Below are 9,232 nucleotides of genomic sequence, written 5' to 3'. Positions count from 1 at the left end.
ATACAAATGGAATCATCGAGTATGTACTCTTTTTGTCTGGCATCTTTTACTCAGCATAATTATTTTTCAGATTCATCCACGTGGTTGTGTGCATTGATAGTTCATTACTTTTTACTGCTGAGTAGTATCATTATACGGATAGACCACAGTTTATCCATTCATCCAGTGAAGGGTGTGTGGATCATTTCCAGCTTTTTCTATTTTGTCCAACAAATAAAACTGCTGTGAACATTTGTGTACAAGTCTTTGTGTGAACATGCCTTCATTTTTCTTGGGCAAGTACCTAGGAAAGGCATTGCTGCCTCATATGGTAGGTATCTGTTTAACTTTCTAAGAAACTGTCAACTGTTTTCCAAAGTGGTTGTACCATTTCACAGTCTCTCCAACAATGTATAAAGTTCCGGTTCCTTCACATCTTCACTAACACTTGGTTTGGTCAGTGTTAAGTTTTGGCCATCTTAATAGGTGTGTATCTCATTGTGTGTGTGTGTGTTTTTTTTTTTTTTTTTTGGCCGCACAGCTTGTGGGGTCTCAGTTCCCTGAGCAGGGATTGAACCCATACCCTTGGCAGTGAACACGCGGAGTCCCAACACTGGACCACCAGGGAATTCCCTCTCATTGAGGTTTTAACTTGTATTTCCACGATGACTCATGATGTTGAGCATCTCGTCATATATTTTTGCCATCTTACTTGATATGTCTTTTTTGACCCTTTAAAGAACTTGGGTTGCTTTTTTTAGATTAGTGAGCTTTGAGAGTTTTTTATATATCTGAATACAAGTTCTTTACCAGATATTTAATTTGCAAGTGTTCCCCCCCGCCCCCGCGTCTTTGGCTTGTCTTTTAATCCTCTTATCACTGTCTTTCAAAGGGCAGAAGTTTTAAATTTTGATGAAGTCCAATTTATCAATTTAATCTTTCCTGAGCCTTGTTTAGGCGTGCCTGTCCCCAGCACAACAATGGATCATGCTTTCTATGCATTTCTAAGAAAGCTTTGCCAACCCAAGGTCAGAAAGGTTTCTTCTATGCCGCCTTCTCGAATTTTTATAGCTTACTGTTTATATTTAGGTCTGTGGTCCATTTTAAGTCAGTTTTTGTATATGGCATGAGGTATGGACTGAAGTTCATTTTTTGTACATGGATGTCCAGTTGTTCTAATACCACATATCATAAAGCTCATCCTTTCTCCACTGACTTGCCTTTACACCTTTGTCAAAAACCAATTGTCCACATACACGCGGGTCTGTTTCTGTTGTGGTATTCTGTTTGCTGATCTGATTGTCTATCCTCATACCAGTACTACACTAACTTGATTACTGTGGCTTTATAATTATAAAGAGTCTGGAAATCAGGTAGTGTTAGCTCTCCAACATTGTTTTTCTTTTTCACAGTTGGTTATTGTAGGCTCTTGGCATTTCCACTTGAATTTTAGAATCAGTTTGTCAATTTTTTACAAAAATGTCCTACTGGGATTGTGATTGGGATTGTCTGTAGATCACTTTGAAGAAATTGTCTTCTTAGCCATATTGAGTCTTCTGATCCATGAACATGGTAATTTCTATATTTATTTAGGTTTCTTTAATATTTCTCAGCAGTATTCTGCATTTCTTAGTGTACAGGTCTTGCCCATCTTTTGTCAGTTTTATTTATAAGTATTTCATATTTTTGATGCCATTGTTCTTAAAAGTCAGTTTATGTTTGCTCATTGCTAATATTTAGAAATACCATTTATTTTTGTATTTTGATCTTGTATCCCACAATATTGTTAAACTCATTCTGGTAGCTGTTTTTGTAGATTCCATCAGAATTTCTGCATGGATGATTATGTTATTTCCAGATTGAGATGGTTTTATTTCTTCCTTTCCAATCTGTATGCCTTTTATTTATTTTTCTTGTCTGATACACGATAGAACTTCTAGTAAACTACTGAAGTGGAGTGGGGAAGACAGACATCCTTTTTTTCCCCTGATCTTAGAGGATACGTTTGAGTTTTCACCATTAAGTATGATGTTAGCTGTAAGTTTGGATGCCCTTTATCAGGCTGAGGAAGTTCCCTTCTATTGCTAGTTTGCTGAGAGCTTTTACAGAAATGAGCGTTGGATTTTGCCTGTGTCTACTGAAGTCATTTTATAGTTTTCCTTTAAGGGTTTGTTAATGTGATGAATTATATTGATTGGTTTTCAAAAGTTAAACCAACCTTTCAAACCCATTTAATTATGATGTATTAATCCTGGCATCGTAGAATCAGTTGGGAAGTATTCTTTCATTTCCAGGAAGACTTTCTGTAGAATTGGTATTATTTCTTCATTGTGTGTTTGGTAGAATTTGCTGGTGAAGCCACGTGGGCCCATAGCTTCCTTTGTGGGGAGGTTTTCAACTACAAATGTAATTTCTGTCATAGATACAGAGCTGTTTAGTTTATCTGTTTCTTCGTGAGTGAGCTTTAGTAGTTTATACCCTTCGAGGACTTTGTCCGTCATATCAGTGTTGTTGAATTTATTGTGCAAAATATTTCCTTATTGCCCTTTTAACATCAGTAGACTCTGTAGTGATTGTAGAATGTGGAATCTCTCGTTTCTTGTTTTTTTAATCGACTCTCAAAGGGGTCAGTGTATCAAGATGACTAAGTCATATTGTTCTAGGCAGAGGTGATAGCCTCAGTCCCTCCTGTTGGTCATTGTATCATTTGAAAGTTGGGCAGAGTAAGTATTATCATCTCCCTTTAGCAGATGGGCAAACTGAGGTCCAGAGAGGGACGGGGGCTTGTCCAAGACCACCCACTCAGTCCATAGCAGATCAGGGATTAGAATCTAGGTCTCTGGCTCGGATTCCAGCACTCTCCCCACTGAGTTTTGTTGCTGGGTGTCAGGGGTAAGGGTGGAAGGAATATAGAAGTCAAGGTGCCCAGCACATCTCACCAGGGTGACTGCCCAGCCTCCCAGCTGGTCTCCTTGCCTACATCCTTTCTAACTGTGACTGTCCATTTTCTGATCTGTAGCTGGTGAGCTTTTAAAACTGTATATCTGGTCCTGTCTCTCCCCCGTGGAGACCCATTTCCCTCAGAATATGGACCAAACTCCCTGACACAACTCTTGGGGTCCTTCTTGACCTTGCCCCTGCCTGGATATCCAGTCCCCTTTCCGCTTGCTCCTCAGGCTCCTGTTCCATCAGCAGGGAAGTGTTAGGTGCAAGAAACAGAAAACTGACCCACAGTGGGTTCAACCAGAGTCTTTGGTAGAGAGAGGATTCTTCTAGGATTGGTTTTTTGGCTTTATGATGTCTTCAGGGATCCAGATTCTCTTCATCCTTCCACTCAGAGTGTTTGTGCTGTCATTTCTAGTGTTTTTAGATGGTGGCCACGGGTCTGTTTTACACTGTGTTACACATGGCAGAAAGTGAGTCTTTCGGAGTCTTCCAAAGGCTTACTCTCCCACTCTCTCTTTCTTCTCAGGTATAAAACATTCTCAGAAGCCCTGGTTGACTCCCCCCCCAACCCCACAACCAAGACTCTTTGCTGGCAAAGTGGGACTCGCTGATCCCTGGGGCCTGGCCGCTTTGCCCCATGAGCAAAATTGGTTTCTTTTTAATTTATTTATATTTTATTCATTTATTTTTGGCTGCATTGGGTCTTTGTTGCTGCACACGTGCTTTCTCTAGTTGCGGCGAGCAGGGGCTACTCTTTCTTGCGGTGCACGGGCTTCTCATTGCGGTGGCTTCTCTTGTTGTGGAGCACGGGCTCTAGGCGCGCCGGCTTCAGTAGTTGTGGCACGTGGGCTTCAGTAGTTGTGGCACGTGGGCTTCAGTAGTTGTGGCTCACGGGCTCTAGAGCGGAGGCTCAGTAGTTGTGGCGCACGGGCTTAGTTGCTCTGCGGCATGTGGGATCTTCCCAGACCGGGGCTCAAACCCATGTCCCCTGCATTGGCAGGCAGATTCTCAACCACTGCGCCACCAGGGAAGCCCCCCCCCCCACCTTTTTAAAAAAATGTAAGTGGTAGCATACGGTGCTGCATTTCCCACTTAATATCGTGTCTCTATGCTCATTCTGTGTCAGGACAGACAGGTCTGCCTCATTCTTTCCAAAGGCCACCCATTCCCTCTGTTCCCACGTCCATTATTTATTGTCCTTTATTATAGGCATTCAGGCTATTTGGTCACTACAGCCAGTGCTGTACTGAGTGTTCTTGAGCAAATGCTCATGTGTCCTCCTGGGATACAGTCCCAGGAGTGCAATTGCTGGACCAAAGACTATCCATTTTAGACTCTGACCAATGTTGTCAAGATTCTGGCAGAGCCCTCTCTCTAGCCGAGAATGCTGAGGCTCAGAGAGGCTAAACGTTGTGCCCAAGGGTTGTTCCTGGAGGCTGCCAGGCTCAGGACAGAGCCAGGCCTCCCAACTCCCACCCATGTGTCCCGCCACAGTACCACGCAGATGCCCCACTGCAGAGGTGCAGGTGGTGGGTCGTGAGGGTGCCAGCCACTCCTGGGAATATCATGGAATGGGGGCCTGCTCCCTCAGCTGGGCTGTCGGGGTGTGCTGTGGGCGGGGCATAGGAGAGGCGCTCTCCAGGGCCCTGTCCGCGAGGCTGAGGTTGTCCGGGGCGTGGCTCTACCCCGCTTTGGACCTTCTCTTCCCTTCCTCTGTTAGATCCAAAAGACGGTCTGGTTTTATGTCCCCCAAACCACCAAGGCATGCCCCTGCCCATGCCACCACTTTGGGGGCCGCCTCCCGATGCCTAGGGATGAGGCTGTGATGCCCTACTGGGTGCCCCAGGTCCTGAGGTCTCACAAGAAGGTAAGAGGGAGGCTCGCATGGCAGCGAGGCCTGAGAGTGAGAGGCGGGCTAAGGAGGGAGCCAGAGGTGAGGGAAAGGGTGCTGGGTTCTTTCCCCACAGTGGTCTCCGTTGATGTCTGGGGGCCCTCTGGAAGCCGTGGCCTAGGGCAGCAGAATGCAGGAGGCAAGTGGTACTCAGGGCAGGCCCAGGCCAGGTGTCCTGGTGGTGTTGGGAAGGGTGGGGTGCACTGCTTTCTGATGAGGGCGCCCACTGCCGCTGTCACCTTTCCGGCCATGTCTTCTGTCCCCTTCTCCTCTCCTGCCTTCTCCTCCCTCTTCCCTCTTCTTCTCCACCTCCCTCACCTCCCTCCCTCTTCCTTCCCACCCCTCCTCCCTCCCCTTGCCTCCTCTCCCCCTCAGCTCTCTCCACCTGTCTGAGCATTCTGCACTTGTAACCCCAGCCTGGCAGGCCTGGAGGGAGGGTGCTGGGGAAGGACCACTGCTCGAGTGTCTGCCCTTGCTCTTTGGCTCTGTCTGGTACCTCCACAGCTCTGGGTTCCAGGCCAGCAACTGTGGTGGGAGATGGTCAGCCAGGTCCAGCCCAACTCAGCTCCAGGGCCACTTCTCTCCCTTGCTTTCTGAGCAAGCTTTTCTGGAGTTAGAGGCTTCCTTCTGCCTTCACCCACATTCCAGCTGCTGGTTTTCTGTCATCAAGTAGCATACTGCCCCCAGAATTAAGACCCAGAGGCTTTTTAAAAGGAGAACACAACTTGCATTCTGAGCTGGCCGTGGACTCCTTCCAGGGGGTTTCCAGGCCAAATCACTGGGACCCCTTCTTGGTGGATCACTGGGGCTGACAACGCTTGCCCACATCCTTATCTTTTATCTTAGGTGGTGAAAAGGCAGCAGAGTTTTAAAGGCATCCCAGGTAACTCATTGCTCACGTGTCTCATCCCTTCCCTGTCCCCAAGGAAGGCGGGGGTCTCATGGACCTCATGATGGGGTGGGGGAGACTTCTGTCATCCCCAGATGGGTGTAAGACAAAGAAGACCACAGACTGGCGCACACACCACTTCTCCCACCCCTACCCTCACCAGGCATCACTAATCATCCCCCATGTTTTCCCAGTGAACCCAGAGAAGACTCAGACTCTACCAGTTATCAACATTGGCTCTCAGGAAGAAACCAATTTGCAACCTGGGGTTAGGTGGTATCTGAAGTGTTTTTTAAGCTCTACTCTTCTATAATTCATGATATGGTATGTGTATGTATGTGTTGTGTATAAATATGTATTTATGACGTAGTATATATGTTTGTATGCTGATGTATTCCTACTTTCATATATTCATGACACATTATATGTTCAGTATATTCATACGTTCATATGTTCATGACAGGCATAGCACATACCCGCATGTTCGTATGTTCACAGTGCAGTGTGTAGTCATGCAAAGGTGTGTTCGCATATCCGTCTATCGGCGGCCTGAGGTGTGCATGTATTCACGTGCATGGTCACGGTGCACCAGGAGGAGGTGTCTCCACCCGCACCTTTGCTTTCTTTGTCTCTAAAATGAGCGGAGGTGCTTTCCCTTGCAGATAGCCGACACGTGTGCTTTCTCTGCATTGCATGTGAGCAAAGGAGTGGACAGTTTGTTGGCTCAGATCACACCCTCCCCTTTTCGTGCTGGGGCCAGAGGGCATAGTGAGTCCCCTTGATGGACTCTGTGAAGGAGGGACTGGACGGGTACCGAGAGGTTGGATGTCTGACATGGGGTTCCTGTGATGTGCAGGTGATTTGAGAGGCCCGCCCAGGGGCACTCAGCTAAGGGGGAGAGTGCTTGGGAAACGAGCAGCCACTATCCCACACGCCTACCTCTTCATGCAGAAGATACCTAGTTTTTTCTTGATTTTAAAAGTAGCACAGTTAGGAGGAGCACGAATTGTCACGGCCTTTGGCGGGAGGTTTGGAGGTATCTATCAAATTTTATAACGTGCACCATCTTTAATCCAACAAGCCCACATCTGGGTAATACACGTAGACACTCCACGCACGTCTGTCTGCGGCAGTGATTTCCTTGGCAAAAAACTGGAAGCAACCTAAGTGTCTCTCAGTTGGAGGATGGACATGAATGGGGATGCATTTGAAATGTGGCACCAGCTGCCTAGAGTTCGCAACCGTTAGGGATGATGAAATGGACTCCAACACACATTGCAGTGTAGGAAAAGAAGTCATTGTAGCCCGGGCAATAGGACTCCATTAATGTCAGTTTTAAAAATGAAAGCTCTGTTTGTGCGTAGGTGAAGACTGGTATCATTTGTCTCAGCTGACAGTCACAGGTAACCCCTGTGGGTGGGGAAGGGGGCAGGTCAGGCCCAGCAAAGAGAGGCTCTTGGTGGGGTGCATGATGAGCAAAACAGGTAGCAATACGTTGCCTCAAGCTTCAGGTGGAAGAGCCAGAAATCACCTTATCAAGAACAGAAAACAGGCGGGAGAACGAGAACCACCGGAGAAAGTACTCTTCTCACCCTGTAAGCACCGATTTATGGGCTTATTTTTATTGGTTGTTTTTGGCTTTGAACACTCTGCATCTTTAAGAAAGTCTAAAAGTTCAGTCAGTTTATTGTTGAATAACGCATCCACTGATACGTTGTTAAAAGCCAGTATTAATTTTTACTCCAGCCATTGTTTTATAGTTCAGGTGATTTATGTTAATGTTTCAAGCCTCAAACCCATTCAAGCCAGAAGGTGTTCATAGGACAGGAGTGAGAGTGCGAGTCTCACTGCTGCCAGGAAGATAGGGATCCTTCTCTCCTTGAGCTGAGCTTTGTACAGAGTGATTAAAAATATGGGACGGTTCCCTTGGCCTCAAATCCAGCTGATTTCCATTTTAAAGAGAAAATCTGTGTTTCTGATCTTGTATTTTCCTTGTAAATAGAGGGCTCATGTGCTTTTCTTCTTTATGCTTTTGTGGTAGAATTTTTTATAAGGAAAATATACTTTATATTGAGCGCATTTTATATTAGTATAATTAGAGGGTACCTTTTATAGTAGTAACATATTAATAGTGTAATAAAGTAAATAAGAGATATAACATCAAGAGGGTCACATGTGACAAAAGCAGGTCTTGAAAAAGCTAAAGAGCATCAGTCAAGGAGATGGAGATGTTTGAATTCTGTTTGTGGATGTGGTTGTTGTTAACTTCTTATTATGGGAAATTTCAAATACTCCACTAAAGCCCAAGTTCCCATCTCTCATCTATAGCCATGATCAGCTCCTGGTAGATGTGGTTTCATATGTGCTTCACCCACTCCATCCCCACCTCCAAAAAAAAAAAAAAAATGAAAAAAAGATTAATGTGGAGCATATCCCAGCTAACTACCATATCATTTCATTCATAAATATTTCAGTAGGCAGCTCTAAAAGATAAAGACTCCGAAAACACAGCCACGAGGCCCCGCAATCACCCTAGAAACAAACAAACAGCAGTGCTCTCTTCATCTCAGTGGGCACACCCCTGGGCTGTGACCTGCCTTGTTGGGACACCTGGTTTCCTTGCCCTGGGTTCCAGAGGGCTCTCTCATGGGTGCAGACTTGAGAGCATCCTGTCCCCACACCCCGCTGAGGCCTGACTCTCTTTCTCTGCCTAGGAGTCCCCCTGGACGTGCGCTCTGGGTACAACCGCTGGAGAATCTGTGATGGTGAAGGGCGCCGTCTCCTCAAGTGGCAGCAGCTCCAGGCCCTTCACCAGGCTGCGCCGGTGTCCCTGGGGCAGCCAGCAAGCCTCCCGGCCTCCCTCCTGCCCCTCAGCCTCAGCCTCCTGATCGTCCTCCAGGCCCTACTGAGTGTCATCGTGGCCCTCCGGTGAGCAGGTGCGGGTGGGGCAGTGGTGGCCTTGGGCTCATCTCACTCCCAGGGTTTAGTTGAGTTGAGGATGTGGGACAACTTGGTTTTTGCTCAGCAGAGGGTGAGAGATGAGCACGGCCATGATTCCTGTTATGTTGTTACCATTGTCTGGACTCTTGCTCACACCTGACACAGGTATCTTCTTCCAGAAAATGCAAGGGAAGAGCAATCCAGATACGCCAGGGCCAGGGCTGATGGTGGGGAGGTGGGGCGTCTTGGGACCACCCACTTTTCTTTCCTCCCCTCTTCCCTGTTCCCAAGTTCCCAAATTCCCCTGCCCCCAAAAGACCATTGGTTCCAGTTTCTGCAGATTTCTGTTGTGTTGGGGTTGGAAGTGGATTTTAAGCCAGCTCGACTAGCCAGCCTTCTGAGGTCTGAGCGCATCGCACCCTCAGGGGACCTGCTGCCTCTCCCCTCTCCCCCAGCCCAGCCCCAACCATCAAGGCTCCATATTGAAAAGCCCTTTCTCTGGCCTCGGACCCACTGTCCTTGCCCAGGCCTGTGTTTCTCACCGGGAACCCCACTCAGTCCCCCACCACCACCCAGGAAGCCTCCAG

Source organism: Phocoena phocoena, chromosome 20, assembly GCF_963924675.1.
Source record: "Phocoena phocoena chromosome 20, mPhoPho1.1, whole genome shotgun sequence".
Lineage (NCBI taxonomy): Eukaryota > Metazoa > Chordata > Mammalia > Artiodactyla > Phocoenidae > Phocoena > Phocoena phocoena.
Note: the sequence above shows the minus strand (reverse complement) of the source record.